This window comes from Lathyrus oleraceus, chromosome 7, assembly GCF_024323335.1.
Source record: "Lathyrus oleraceus cultivar Zhongwan6 chromosome 7, CAAS_Psat_ZW6_1.0, whole genome shotgun sequence".
NCBI lineage: Eukaryota > Viridiplantae > Streptophyta > Magnoliopsida > Fabales > Fabaceae > Lathyrus > Lathyrus oleraceus.
The window spans coordinates 188,671,298-188,687,951 of NC_066585.1; positions in this window are offsets into that span (position 1 = coordinate 188,671,298).

The following is a 16,654-nucleotide window of genomic DNA, read 5'->3' on the forward strand; positions in this document are numbered from 1 at the left end:
CAAAGAGAGGGATAAGATCACATATTCGAAGGCAATGTAATTAACCAAGTAATCAGAATAAATCTCCACGATGATATCCCACAAATAAAGTGGAATGCCAAGCTATCTCTTCAAGAGTCACGGGAGCCCTTACAAAAACTCAGCAAACATGTTAGAATAACGGGATGGGGTGCAATCAAGAGTTGCATCTAACAAAAGAATCATAGCAATAATAGTGTCAGGCAAACAGCGTGCAAATGCAATGGAAAACATGTCGAACCAATACAGAACAGATCAGAATGCAAACAGAAGAAATCAATTACTGTCATGTTCGCTACTGCCTCGCCTAGCGAAGGCCTGGCGAACCCTCGCTACATGTTCGCTTAGCGAGGTGCTAGCGAACGACTGCGGGTTCAGGGTTCTTCTTTGATAACAACACGATTTCAGAAACCCCAAACCCTATGGCATCCATTACAGAAATTACATGATCGAATATTCAAAGTATTATTTTACACATTTATGCACATATAAACACACATGCAAAGCCTAATGATATTCGCCTTTCCAAATCCAACCATAATGCCTCATACATTTAGAAATTTCAAATTGGGAGCATAGAGTAGTGGGAATAGGGCAAACCTGATTAGAGGGATAGAATAAAGTTGAATTGCACCGTCAGGTTTACAGAGCAATCTTGGGGTTTATGCCTGGTAGGGTTGGTGAAGGTAACCTTTGTGCAGACGAGTTCCCTTCAGTGTATATGGAGGCTTCTCTGAATTAGCTTTTAGGGTTTTTCCCCGTTGTTTTTCTGATCCTTTTTCAAATGAAGTTCTGGAATTTATAGCTGATTTTTTTGTGTGGCTTGGTGGGCTCAGAATGAGGGCAATTCAGGCCCAAAATATTCTGGTATATCCGTAGGCTTGCTAGGCGAGTGAAGTAGCGAAGGGTTCGCTAGGTGAGCCCTCAGCGAGGCTCTAGCGAACACTCCCAGACTTGGATAAAAGCATAGCTAGTACTTACTCGCTAGGCGAGCAGCTAGCGAGCAGGTAGCGAGCATTCCAGTAGCAAAATCAACAAGGTTCGCTGGAGCGAAGGAGGAAGCGTGGGCTTCGCCAAGCGAATGTTTTGCTCGCCTAGCGAGCATGACAGTTCAGGTCATCTTCTGGATTTGGTAGCCTGTGCGCGGGGGTCTTTGTTCCTTTGAAAAATGAATAGACCTCTTTTGAAAGTATAAAAATTAACAGGCAAATTTTGGGGTATGACACCTGCCCCTGTTCAATATTCTTAAACCGAGAGAATTAGAATGGTATGTACGGCGTTCGTGATCTGGAGGTGGAAGATTATTGAACACTTAAAATGCCCCGAACATTTGCACTTGTTAGTTAAAAGATAGTCTTGATGGAGACGGGCTTAAAGATGCCATCCAGAAAGTTTGATGATGAGAGCTTCAGAGTGCGTCGTCTATTAGACCATATCTGAAGACATGGGTGTCACATTGGGTCGTACGTTAGACCGTATAATGAGTCAGCCATTAGGTGATATTAGGGTGAGCTGAACCTGATGAGATAAGGATCAGAATGGGTCATACGCTAGACCGTATCTGAGTAGCAGAGTGAGCCGTCTGTTAGGCTGGTGACTTCACTGGGGATGAAATATCAGAATGGATCATACGCTAGATCATATCTGAGTTGCAGAATAAGCCATCCATTAAGCTGTATCTGGGGATGAAAGATCAGAATGGATCATACGCTAGATTGTATCTGAGTAGCAGGATGAGCCGTCCATTAGGTTGTATCTGAGGTAAAAAGTAGTCGTACGCTAGACTACATTTCAAAATGTACCGTACACCAGGTAGTATCTGAGTAGCAGAGTGAGCCGTCCGTTAGGCTGTATCTGGAGAAATAAAGATCAGAATGGATCGTACGCTAGATCGTATCTGAGTAGCAGAATGAGCCGTCCGTTAGGCTGTATCTGAGGTAAAAAGTAGTCGTACGCTAGACTACATTTCAGAATGTACCGTATGCTAGGTAGTATCTGAGTAGCACAATGAGCCGTCCGTTAGGCTGTATCTGGAGAAATAAAGATCAGAATGGATCGTACGCTAGATCGTATCTGAGTAGCAGAATAAGCCGTCCGTTAGGCTGTATCTGATGATAAAAGGGGTAGTCATACGCTAGACTACATTTCAGAATGTACCGTACGCTAGGTAGTATCTGAGGGGATGAATATCCAAATGGGTCGTACGCTAGACCGTATTGGAATAGTTGAAGGAGCCATACGTTAGGCTGAATCAAAATGAGCCGTACGTTAGGCTATATCTGATAATATTTGTATATGTTGTATTTGCAATAAATGTCTGGGATGGGCTTAAAGATGCCATCATTAGGAAGATATCAGAATGCTTGTCAGAATGAATATTTATATGGACTATATCTGAAAGATGTATTTGAATCTTGAATGTAATCGATAAAGATATCCGTCTGAATGAATCTTTATTTTGACTGTATCAGGAGGATAATTAACCTACAAAAAAGTTAGCCTCATGCCATGTTATGATGCATGAGATGTTTTATGCTCTTGAAAATAAATGCGAACATTGTTTGCATGCATATGCTGTGAAATGATGTATGAATGAATTATGTGTCTGAAATTTTTTGCCATGGGAAAATAAATCCCGATATTCTGGTTGGAGACATTTGTATTGATGGCCCTTTCTTATTTGGGGATATTCGATTTCTGCCTGATGGTAGAAATATTCAACAGAACCTGACTGGGGATAACAAAGATGGCTAGTCTGTCTAGTAGTGCCAATTTCTTCTGGGAATAACTGGTTTTGCTGGGGATAGGGATTTGCAACCAGATTTGTTGGGAAGCATGGTTAGACCTTATCCTCGATCCTAAAGTCTTTTAGTAATTGCTATTTCTATTTTAAGCTTGTATTTTCGGTAAACATCAATCATATTCATATGCATATATTAGTTCGAATTAAATCAATGGATGTTTATGCAAACAAAACGGAGAAAGTGAAATTGTATTGATTTTGAAAGAGGGCCTATAAACAGGCAATTTTAATACAAGGAGACATAAATCCTAGTAAGAGGAAATAGTCAAGAAAGCAAAGAAAAACAACTATGAGAAAAAGTCCTATTGATTTAAATTCTGCTACTGCTATTATGTCTTCAAGCATCTCATCCCTTGCTGTCGGATAGAAGTGATTGGCTTGCTCAGTCCATTTGACTTTGGTGAGGCTGATCGGGAACGGGATATAGTCATACGCTTTAATCCCTAATTTTTGCCTGGACCGCCTTTTCAGGTTTTCAGTCCACCAGGATACCCTTTTTTGCCCAAGCCGCCTTTTCAGGTTTTCAGTCCACCAGGATACCCTTTTTTGCCCAAGCCGCCTTTTCAGGTTTTCGACTTGCCGGGTATACATTTTTATATGTTTATCCCTAATTTTTGCCCGAACCCTTTTGGTTCGCCGGGATGCCCTTACTTTTGCCTAGATACGTCGACCTAGCGGGTCCCTTTTATGCGTAGTATTTTTTAACTATGTCCGCGTTCACGGGATGCGGGAAATCTTCTCCATCCATTGTAGCAAGCATCATGGCTCCACCAGAGAACACCTTCTTAACTACAAATGGCCCTTCGTATGTGGGAGTCCATTTGCCTCTAGGATCACCTTGTGGTAGAATGATACGCTTTATCACCAAGTCGCCAATTTGATACACCTGTCTCTTGACTTTTTTATTAAATGCTTGGGTCATGCGCTTCTGATATATCTGCCCATGACAAACAGCCGCAAGTCTCTTTTCATCAATCAAATTTATCTGATCGAGTCGAGTCTGAATCCATTCATCTTCATCTAAGCCTGCATCTTTCATAATTCTTAGAGAGGGAATCTGAACTTCCACTAGTAAAACGGCTTCCATTCCGTAGACTAAAGAGAAAGGAGTTGCCCCTGTCGAGGTGCGTACTGAAGTGCGATAACCATGAAGAGCAAATGGTAACATATCATGCCAGTCTTTGTATGTTACTGTCATCTTTTGTATAATCTTCTTAATATTCTTATTAGCAGCTTCTACGACGCCATTCATCTTTGGCCGGTACGGAGAAGAGTTATGGTGTTTTATTTTGAATTGCGTGCAAAGTTCAGTAATCATCTTGTTGTTCAAATTAGTACCATTATCAGTGATAACTCTTTCAGGGATGCCATACCGACAAATAAGACTATTCTTGATGAACCGTGCCACCACATTCTTGGTGACAGAAGCAAATGAGGCTGCCTCTACCCACTTCGTAAAGTAATCAATAGCAACAAGAATGAAACGATGTCCATTAGAAGCAGTAGGTTTAATCTCTCCAATCATATCAATGCCCCACATTGCAAAGGGCCAAGGGGCTGTCAACACGTTCAATGGAGCAGGAGGTACATGTACTTTGTCCGCATAGATCTGGCACTTGTGACAAGTTCTGGAGTGATGGTGGCAATCAGCTTCCATGGTAGACCATTAATACCCTGATCTCAGAATCCTCTTGGCCATCGTATGTCCACTAGAATGAGTCCCAAAAATACCGTCATGCATGTCTTCTATAATCTTCTCTGCTTCCTTTTTATCCACACAGCGAAGCAAAGTCGAATCATGATTACGTTTATATAATACTCCATTACTCAAAAAGAATTTAGCGGAGAACTTCCTCAGAAATTTTCTGTCATTGATGGATGCCCCTTCAGGGTATTCCTGAGTTTCTAAATATCTTTTTACTTCGTGGAACCAAGGTTTCTCTTCTACTTCATCAGTATTAAGTTCATAACAATATGCTGGTTCATCTAATCGTTCAATGGTGATCATGGGAGCTTCATTGTCCCATCTGACTCTGAACATAGATGACATGGTAGCCAATGCGTCTGCCAACTGATTCTCTTCTCGTGGAATATATTCGAACGTAATCTCTTCAAAGTATGGGATTAATGTCAACACCCGCTCTCGATAAGGGATGAGATTCAGATGTTTAGTGTCCCATTCTCCTTTGATCTGACTGATTACTAAGGCTGAGTCTCCGTACACACTCAAAAACTTGATTCTCGGGTCTATAGCAGCTCTGAGTCCCAAAATACATGCTTCATACTCAGCCATATTATTGGTACAATCAAAACATAGTCTAGCAGTGAAAGGCGTATGGCAACCCTTGGGAGAAATAATTACAACACCAACACCATTGCCCAATGCATTAGAAGATCCATCAAAAACCATAGTCCATCGGGATCCCAGTTCGGGTCCGTCATCCGGTTCAGGTTCTTCATAATCAGTAACAAGCATAACATCCTCATCAGGGAACTCAAGATTCATAGATTGGTAATCATCAACTGCTTGATGAGCCAAATGATCAGCTAACACGCTTCCTTTGATTGCTTTCTGGGTAGTATACTGGATGTCATACTCTGTTAAAATCATCTGCCATCTTGCTATTCTTCCGAAGAGAGCAGGTTTCTCAAATATATATTTGATAGGATCCATCTTAGAAATCAATAAAGTGGTATGATTCAACATATACTGTCTTAGTCGGCGAGCAACCCAAGCCAAAGCACAACAAGTTTTCTCAAGCAGTGAGTATCTTGTTTCACAGTCGGTAAACTTTTTTCTAAGGTAGTATATTGCATGCTCTTTTCGACCAGACTCGTCATGTTGCCCCAGCACACACCCCATTGAATTTTCTAACACGGTCAAATACATGATTAGAGGTCTTCCTTCAACTGGTGGCATCAGAATCGGTGGTTCTTGGAGATACTTCTTGATTTTGTTAAAAGCTTCTTGACATTCATCATTCCATATTATCTCTTGATTTTTCCTCAGTAATTTGAAGATGGGGTTGCAAGTAGCAGTCAAATGGGAGATAAATCGGGCAATGTAATTCAAGCGTCCCAAGAAACCTCTGACTTCTTTATCTGTACGGGGATCTGGCATTTCTTGAATAGCTCTCACCTTAGCCGGGTCAACCTCAATTCCTTTACCACTGACAATAAAGCCCAAGAGTTTACCGGATCTTACTCCAAAGGTGCATTTGTTCGGGTTCAATCTCAACTTGTATTTCTTCAACCTCTCAAACAGTTTGTATAAATGATCAAAATGTTCTTCTTCAGTATGAGATCTGGCTATCATGTCATCCACATATACCTCTATTTCATGATGGATCATATCATGGAACAAAACCACCATAGCACGCTGGTATGTTGCCCCATTCTTTAAACCGAATGGCATTACTTTGTAACAGAAAGTGCCCCATTGCGTCACAAACGTAGTTTTCTCCATGTCTTCAGGTGCCATCTTAATCTGGTTATAACCTGAGAATCCATCCATGAATGAGAATACCTTGTGTTGAGCGGTGTTATCTACCAGAACATCAATGTGCAGAAGTGGAAAGTCATCTTTGGGACTTGCTTTATTCAAATCTCTGTAATCTACACACATTCGCACCTTACCATCCTTCTTTGGCACTGGTACCACATTAGCAACCCATTGAGGATAAGAAGTAACAGCTAGAAAACCTGCATTAAATTGTTTCATAACCTCGGCTTTGATTTTCTCAGACATTTCAGGACGCATGCGACGAACCTTTTGCTTAACAGGATGACAATCTTCCTTCATCGGCAAACGATGTACTACTATATCAGTATCCAGTCCTGGCATGTCTTCATAAGACCAAGCAAAAATCTCTACATAGTCATGTAACATCTGAATCAATCTTTCTTTGACACTGTTTTCCAAGCCTGCTCCTATTTTGACTTCTTTCTTGTCTACTTCAGTACCCAGATTTACAATTTCAATTGACTCCTCATGCGGCTGTATAGTCTTTTCTTCTTACAGTAACAGTCTGGCAAGCTCTCCCGGTACTTCGCAATCTTCCTCACTTCCATCCTCGGCTTGGTAGATCGGATTTTTAAAGCCATAATTAACAGTAGCAAAATTATTATCAACAGGATCCAGAGTGGATATGGATCTGCAATTTGTTACGTGAGTGTGTGTAAGAAAACATAGCTTATTTGAAAGATGACAGGAAAGATAAAGAGTGCAATATTTGAATGCAAAAAGTCCATTAATTTATTGAATGTGAATATGCTTATGAAAATGACAAAACCCATAACAAATTAGCTATTGTGCCCCGGGCATAGACACAATGCTTTAAGAAGTTCAATTGCTCATAATAAAAATTACAAAATTTGAAACACTAAAATAAGCAATAACAATTACTCCTGACTAAAGGAAATCGGGATAGTGTTTTTAGCCTTCCAATTATTGAGTCCTTCACTAATTGTTGGGAAAATCCAGCTATCCAAGTCGCAATCGCTATCAACATCTTCTACAACATTAATCTGATCTTTGACTATCTTTTCAGAGCTAAACCCCAGGCCAAATTTATCAGACTTGTACGGTACATCGATCAGTTAACCCCAGCCAGTACGACCACCATCTTCAACCACGGCTTGAGCATCTTTCAAAGAAATCATAGCAGGAGGAGCACGAATAACCTTGGGCACACGGGAAGTTGGCTTAAGGACAGGACTGGTCGAAGGAACTACTTCAAATGACTGAGAAGGAGTCTCAAAGAATTCACCATCCATCTCGACGTATCTGAAGGTATGCACACTACTGACAATATACTCTTCTTCTCCACACATAGTGACAATCTTTCCCTCTATTGGATACCTCAGCTTTTGATGGAGAGACGAAGCTACAGCACTTGCCCCATGGATCCAAGGGCGTCCCAGCAAGCAGGAATAGGCAGGACAAATGTTCATTACGTAACAGGTAGTGTTGAAGACTTGAGGTCCTATCTTGATAGGGAGAACCACTTCACCATGGACAACACTCTTCGCACCATCGTCACCACAACGTCACTAGGTTTCAGTTCAATGCTTTTACAGTCAAGCTTATCGAGCACAACTTTCGGTAGCACATTCAAAGAAGAGCCATTGTCGATCAACACATGAGACAAGGTGATCCCCTTACACTCAATGGAGATATGCAGAGCTTTATTGTGATTCTTTCCTGCTGGTGTCAGGTCAGCATCAGAAAAGCCTATGCCATTATCAACAGCCAAGTTAGCAACATAATTTTCTAACTGATCGACAGATGTCTCATGAGGTACATGAGCGGTCTTCAAGAATTTTATCAACGCATTGGCATGAGATTCAGAAGATAACAACAAGGATAACATCGAAATTTTAGACGGAATATGCCCCAACTGTTCTACCACATCAAAATCACTCTTACAGATGATTTTCAGCATTTCTTCCATTTCCTGCTTGGCAACATCTTCGGTAGCAACTTCGACTGGTGTCTTTGACTGAGAAGGATTGATTACTGGTCCCTTTCCTCGAGTTTCAGGGGCGGGAGGTGATATTTCTGGAGAGAAGATCCTTCCACTTCGAGTAATTTTACTAGTCCTAACAATGTCAACGTCATTAGGATTAGCAGAATTATCATCTTGCTTTGTGCTGTGGATGTAAACATCACCTCCATAATTCCACAGAATGGCTTTGCTTGAGGAATACGGTACTGGGCCAGGTGCAGTAATAATTAGGGGAGCTACCTTGGGCTCAGCAGTAATCTTCACAGGCACTCTAGTAGCGGTAATCTTCACTGGAACTTTGGACCTAGCAATCACAGATATTTCTTCAATAGGGGTTTCCACCTTAGGAATCTTTTCAAAGAGAATTGTACGATCATCCATCAGCCGTTGAATACCATTCCTCAACTTCAAGCAATCATTGGGTCAGAGTATACAGAGATCGCAATTTTCAGCACAACCTGGAAATAACCCAGCTTGCATTAAATTCTTCTTGATGATCAGGAGAGGAGATGCTAAGTCAGCTACATTAGTAATGTGAGAATTGTCATCCATAACATTAACAGTCTTGTCATGATTAGGCATAGGAGCAGTGATGACATTAGGAGTCTCTGGAGGATCAAATTCAATTTCTCCAGCGTCAATCATATCCTGAATCTTATTCTTCAACAACCAACAATCGTTTGTATCATGCCCGGGGCTATCGGAGTGATATGCACACCTGGCATTGGGATTATAACGAGGAGAAGTAGTGTTGGGATTTGCAGGAGGACCTATGAGGGTAATTAAATTTGCTTTTAGCATACCCTGCAGTGCTTGTGCTAAAGTCATATTGATCTTGGTAAACTGCCTTCTTGGCCTGTCTTGTCTGTGTTGGAAGTTTTGAGATGGCGGTGCTGCAATCGTAACTGCTCCAACAGTATGGTCACGATTTTTCTTGTTATGACCCCTTTGACCGTACACAACATTTGATTCATTCTTCCCCTGATAGGACTTTTTGGTGCTTGCAGAGGTAGCCACTTGTATCTTTCCACTTCGAATGCCGCTTTCAACACGTTCACCCGTCAAGATAAGTTCAGTGAAACCCGATGAGGAACTTCCCAATAGATGGCTGTAGAATGGGCCAATCAGTGTACCCATGAACATGTCCACTAATTCTTGATCAGTCATAGGGGGTTTGACTCTGCCAGCCAAGTCTCTCCATTTTTGAGCATATTCTTTGAAGCTTTCTTTAGAGCCCATAGTCATATTCTGCAGCTGTAGCCGAGTAGGCGCTAATTCAGAATTATACTGGTAGTGCTTGTAGAAACCTGTCGCTAAATCAGTCCAGGTGCGGATGTTAGAGCTCTCGAGCTGATAATACCACTCTAACTGTGTGCCAGACAGACTCTCTTGGAAGAAACGGATCCATAGCTTCCTATCAGTGGTATACGGCTGGATCTTTCTCACATAAGCTCTCAGATGCATCTGAGGACAAGACGCACCATCATACTTAGTGAAAGCGGGGACCTTGAATTTGCGAGGAATGACCACATCAGAGACCAGACCTAAGCTTTCGAAATCCAGACCGGGCGCCTTCTGACCCTCCATAGCTAGCATACGTTCTTCCAGTAACTTATACTTGTCATCTTTCGGAGAGTACTGTTCATTTTCATAATTTTCATAGTCGTCCTCAGGGTTGAAGGGATCAACATCCTCATCTTCCGAATCATTCTCTGTCTCATCTTCTTTATCCTTCGGAATTCCAATCTTGACTCCTGGAGCCTGTCCTTTAAGCCTTCTTCCCGGGTTAATGTAACTCACAGATTTCTTGTCTTTCTTCTTCTCGAGCAATAGAGCCTTTAGTTCCTCCTGCCCCTTGGATAAGTTCAAGATCATCTCCTGGAATTGAGCATTCTGAGCCTGGAGATCCTTGACAGTTTGTTCGAGGGCCATTTTCCTGTTTGGAGAAAGACCGTGAGAACATTGATCTTTTTAGAGTACCTGTTATGCAATGTTATGTTATGCTATGCAATGTATGAAATGTTTTCAAGGACTTTTGGTATTTAACTTTGTGTAAACCACCAAAAAGGGAAACTCTTATTAATAATTTCTTTAATCAATGTTCATTACAAGAAAAAAAATGAAAGCTCAAGTCTCCCAGGGGCGGCTCCTTTTTGGGCGGAGGTATGCATTGAGACTTCGTTCCTCCTTAAGCTGGCTGGTGAGCTCTAAAACTTTCTTCCTTTCAGCACAGAACTGAGCTTCAAAAGTATCCCTTTCCTCTCTCAACTGGATCCAAGATTTATTCAATTCTTCAACATTGGTAGGCATATCTGGATAAGGAATGATCTGAGGGGTACCTCCTTCAACTTTTGGTTCGACAATCAGAGGTCCGATTGCAAGATATGGCATGATAAGCTCACGAGCTCTGGCGCGTACCCATCTGAGATAAGGTTCCATAGGAATAGAGTTTTTATGTCCCAAAGTACTTCTTTTCACCATGCTCCAAGCTCGTACAAACCTTTGATGGAGACCTTGAGAATCATCGTCATAGTCAAACACAGTGCCTTGGATAATTATTTCATGTGGACCATCTCTTCGAGCATAACCAAACTGACGTAGGGCTAAAGCAGGATTATAAGTAATACCTCCTCTTATCCCCAGAAGTGGTATGTTAGAGAATTCTCCACAATGGTCAATGATGATAACATTTTCTTTGGGTTGGGGACACCAATGAATGTCTGAATGGGAGAGCGACATTATCCTCTGAGACCATTTCAAATTTTGCTCATTCTTCAAGACTGATTGAGGAAGGTGCGAAATAAACCACCTAGATAATAAAGGTACGCAACACATGAGAGTCCCTTGCCTTTTCATAGTACGAGTGTGAAGGGAATGCAAAATGTCTCCAAGCAAGGTGGGCACAGGGTTATGAGTGAGAAATATCTTAACCGCATTCATGTCTATGAATTTGTCCGGATTAGGAAATAACACCAACCCATAGATTAGTAATGTTAGAACATCGTTGAAAGCGTGGACATTCATAGCTTTTAGGAATTCTCGGGCCTTATTTATCAGAAATTTGGCAAGTAAACCCTTAACTCCACTTCTTGTTACCCAATTAGTTTAAATGTCGGACTTTGTCATGTGTAAAGCCGCGGCAACCTCTTCAGACCTCGGAATCTTTTCTAAGCCGCTGAAAGGTGTTTGATCAAGGATAGGTATCCCAAGCAACCTGAAAAATTCTTCTAATGTGGGTACCAACTATTAATCTGGGAAGGTGAAGCAATGATGTTTAGGATCGAAGAACTGGAATAGAACTCTCATCACATCTTCCTTGAAACCGATGGTAACTAAATTGAGGAGATAACCATGTTTCTTGATGAACTGAGCATGATCGGGAAGTTCTGACACTAAATCCTTGAGTTGAGGAGAGGTCGCTACAAAATTGATCCGGATGGTCTTCCTGGAAGCCATAGCCTGATTAAATAGAGCAAAGTTAAATCCTTAAGTCCTCGAAACGGTTAGTACAATGCCATAATGTCATGATGTTATGATGTTATGATGTTATGATGTCATGATGTTAAGTAAGTAACAAACATAAACAAGTCACACTGCAATTATTCCTAGGTTTTAAGGCTTGCGTGAGTTCCATAGGTAAGTACCCTCCCCACTGAAGTCTGGTTGATTCAACCTGTCCTAGAAGAGTAACTGGGTTCTAGAAGGATCTCAAATCATTGACCTTTCCTTAAGTCCACTTCAGTGCAACACCAAGCGGTTGACCAAAATTTCCCTAAAGTCCAATCTCAAAGAGTGTAGTATCGAGTATCAACCAACCCCAGTCGGAACCTAAGTCAGTTATCTCACTACTTTCTAATGGCTAGGATGAGTCAATTAAGGTTCTAAAGGTCTGGTTAATGCTTTGATGACACCACGCAGACGCCAAATTTTTCCTCAAGTAAACATGAGGAACATCAGGACATCCAAAGTGTCACATTAACCGTAGCCATCATTTTAACCATTCCAGTATATGCCAGATAGTCGCGATGATCTCTTGCTACTTACCTAAGATACACTAGATCCGGGTGTAGGATCTTTCACTCAAGCATAGAATACCCAAACAATCCCTTAAAAGTAAATCAGACAAAGAAACAATTTGAAAACATAAGTGATCTTATCTTTAAGGTAACCTCTCTTTGTCCCCAGCAGAGTCGCCAGTTCTGTGATACGGTGAACTGACTTTGTGTTTTTGCTTTGAAAAGCAATGTTGCGGATAGCAAGAGTCGCCACCGACTTTTCTTTTATCCAATAAGGAAAGGCGGAAAAGAATAGGAAAGACCTTGATTAGATTTTGAGTTCGGGAGGTACATTATACAAAGGGAAGGTGTTAGCACCCTTTGTATCCATGGTTATCCATGGGCTCTTAATTGCTTAACTCACTTATGTTTTCCTTGTTTGAGAAAGTGTTTGAGAAATGTGGTGTGTTTAGAAAATATTTTGAAAGGAGAGTTTAACTTTGTAATGATTCTTGTACGAATGTATACAAAGTGTTTATCTCGTTTGATTTTGAAAGATGTTTAGAAAAATATAACTCGGTGATGATTCTGGTGCGAATGTATACCAAGTGGTGATTTTCTAAAAGATGTTTTAAAAAGTGTGAGGTGTGAAAAGTATTTTAAGCTGTGAGCAAGCATTTAAGAGTTATACCTAACCAAGGTCTTTATAGGTATTTCCTATCCTTAGGAGGGTAAAACTGTCCTTACTATTGAGAAGTAAGTAGTCTTATCCTTTGGATGTAAAGGGACATCGTGGGGTTGTCGATTGGTCATTGAAGGCAACATCTGTAAGGATACCTTAGCATTCGAAGAGACGATCGTCATTTAATCGTAGGCTACAACGAAGGGTCATCGAGGGACAAAGTCATATATCCGAAGGCAACGTTCGAGGGACAAGGTCATATATTCGAAGGCAACGTTCGAGGGACTATGATTTATCTTGTAGGGACATTGACCTTTTGATCGAAGGGACTATGACTTATCTGTTTAGGGATGATGGTGATTTAATCGAAAGGGTCTTTGTTAAGGGTATCCCCATATTTGCGGGACATGACCGTAATCGTAAGGCAACAAAGAGAGGGATAAGATCACGTATTCGAAGGCAATGTAATTAACCAAGTAATCAGAATAAATCTCCACGATGATATCCCACAAATAAAGTGGAATGCCAAGCTATCTCTTCAAGAGTCACGGGAGCCCTTACAAAAACTCAGCAAACATGTTAGAATAACGGGATGGGGTGCAATCAAGAGTTGCACCGAACAAAAGAATCATAACAATAATAGTGTCAGGCAAACAGCGTGCAAATGCAATAGAAAACATGTCGAACCAATACAGAACAAATCAGAATGCAAACAGAAGAAATCAATTACTGTCATGTTCGCTACTGCCTCGCCTAGCGAAGGCCTGGCGAACCCTCGCTACATGTTCGCTTAGCGAGGTGCTAGCGAACGACTGCGGGTTCAGGGTTCTTCTTTGATAACAACACGATTTCAGAAACCCCAAACCCTATGGCATCCATTACAGAAACTACATGATCGAATATTCAAAGTATTATTTTACACATTTATGCACATATAAACACACATGCAAAACCTAACGATATTCGCCTTTCCAAATCCAACCATAATGCCTCATACATTTAGAAATTTCAAATTGGGAGCATAGAGTAGTGGGAATAGGGCAAACCTGATTAGAGGGATAGAATGAAGTTGAATTGCACCGTCAGATTTACAGAGCAATCTTGGGGTTGGTGAAGGTAACCTTTGTGCAGACGAGTTCCCTTCAGTGTATATGGAGGCTGCTCTGAATTAGCTTTTAGGGTTTTTCCCCGTTGTTTTTCTGATCCTTTTTCAAATGAAGTTCTGGAATTTATAGCTGATTTTTTTTTGGCTTGGTGGGCTCAGAATGAGGGCAATTCAGGCCCAAAATATTCTGGTATATCCGTAGGCTCGCTAGGCGAGTGAAGTAGCGAAGGGTTCGCTAGGCGAGCCCTCAGCGAGGCTCTAGCGAACACTCCTAGACTTGGATAAAAGCATAGCTAGTACTTACTCGCTAGGCGAGCAGCTAGCAAGCAGGTAGCGAGCATTCCAGTAGAAAAATCAACAAGGTTCGTTGGAGCGAAGGAGGAAGCGTGGGCTTCGCCTAGCGAAAGTTTTGCTCGCCTAGCGAGCATGACAGTTCAGGTCATCTTCTGGATTTGGTAGCCTGTGCGCGGGGGGTCTTTGTTCCTTTGAAAAATGAATAGACCTCTATTGAAAGTATAAAAATTAACAGGAAAATTTTGGGGTATGACAAAGTGTCTCAGAAAAACCAGGCAGAAGTGGTTGAAGATCGCCGTCGAGAGGAGTACCAAAGGCTGGAATATCCTAAAGAAGAGGAAAATCTAGTGGAATTCATCAAGAGGTGCCAAAAGATGAGGAATGAAGTGATGTTATGCCCACGTTGCAGTGCAATCTTCAACAGGAAGGCAACAACCGATCTGGAAGCAGTGGATAAAGCCAGGAGAAAAGGAAATTGGGGGACAAACCATCCAACAAAGCAACGAATGACAAATGGGTTCAACGGATGACAAATGTTCTTTGCATGGGGGCAAGAACAACAAGCTGCCTTTGACAAAATCAAGGAATACCTGGCTAGTCCTCCAATTCTAATATCTCCTTGTAGAAAAAGAAGTATGAGATTGTACATTTCGGCATCAGACAAAACATTAGGAAGTATGCTGTGCCAAGAAGATGAGAATGGCGCCGAAAGGGCCATCTATTATCTCAGTAGAGTCCTAAATGATGCTGAAACTAGATATAGTATTATAGAAAAACTATGTTTATGTGTATATTTTTCTTGTATGAAATTAAAGCATTATATAAAGCCTGTTGGTGGTACATTTCTTCTCATTTCGACGTAATAAAATATATGTTATCTAAATCTATTTTACATAGTCGAATCGGAAAATGGGCTTTAGCATTGACAGAATATTCCTTGAAATATTTGCCTTTAAAGGTTGTGAAAGGACAAGTGGTTGTTGATTTTATAGCTGGCCACTCTATAGATGAAAATGTAGAGTATGTCGAATTAGAACCATGGAAACTGTATTTTGACGGTTCCAGTCATAAGAATGGAACTGGTGTTGGGATGTTGATTATTTCTCCTGATAGAATTCCAACAAAATTCAAGTACAAAGTTGAAAGTTTGCGTTCAAATAATGAAGCAGAATATGAAGCTTTGATTGCTGGACTTGAAATATTATTGGAATTGGGGGGCAACAAGAGTCGAAATAATGGGTGACTCTGAACTGGTGATAAAGCAGTTGACTAAAGAATATAAATGTGTGAAAGAAAATTTAATCATGTACTTTGTAATAGCCAATAGACTTCTCAAGGAATTCGACAATGTGGCCTATAGGCACATTCCCAGGGTGGAGAATCAAGAGGCAAATGACCTTGCTCAACTTACGTCTGGATACAAAGTGTCGAAGAAAAAGTTAGAAAAGGCTATTGAAGTCAGAGGAAAAGTCATATCTACCAAATTGTCCCCATCAGATTTGGAGTCAATAAGATTAGGATATGGTGACGAAGAAAATTTAGAGATATTCAATATAGATGATTCAGGAATTGAAGACTGGAGAAAGCCCATCAAGGATTATCTACAAGACCCAAATCAGAAAGCCGAAAGAAAGGTAAAATACAGAGCTTTAAGTCATGTACTTTTTGGAAACGAATTGTTCAAAAAGACTGCAGAAGGAGTCTTGTTGAAATGCTTAGGTGAAGATGAAGCTTACATAGCTTTGTCGAATGTGCACAGTGGAGCGTGTGGCACACACCAAGCAGGTCATAAAATGAAATGGTTATTATTTCGACAAGGAATGTATTGGCCAACAATGTTGAAGGACTGTGTCGAATTTGCAAAAGGTTGTCAGGAATGTCAAGTACATGCAGGCATACCACATGTTCCTGCAAGTGAGTTGCATTCAATTATAAAGCCTTGGCCATTTAGAGGTTGGGCTTTAGACTTGATTGGTGAAATTCGACCAACCTCTTCAAAAGGGAAAAAGTACATTTTGGTTGGAATAGACTATTTTACTAAGTGGATCGAAGCCATACCATTGGTAAATGTGGATCAAGAAGCAGTTATAGATTTTATCCAAAAGCACATAATTTATAGATTTGGGATACCAGAAACAATAACAACAGATCAAGGATCTGTGTTCACTGGTAAAAATATGCAGAAATTTGCATAAGAAACAGGATTTAAACTCCTTACTTTGACACCTTACTATGCTCAAGCCAATGGAC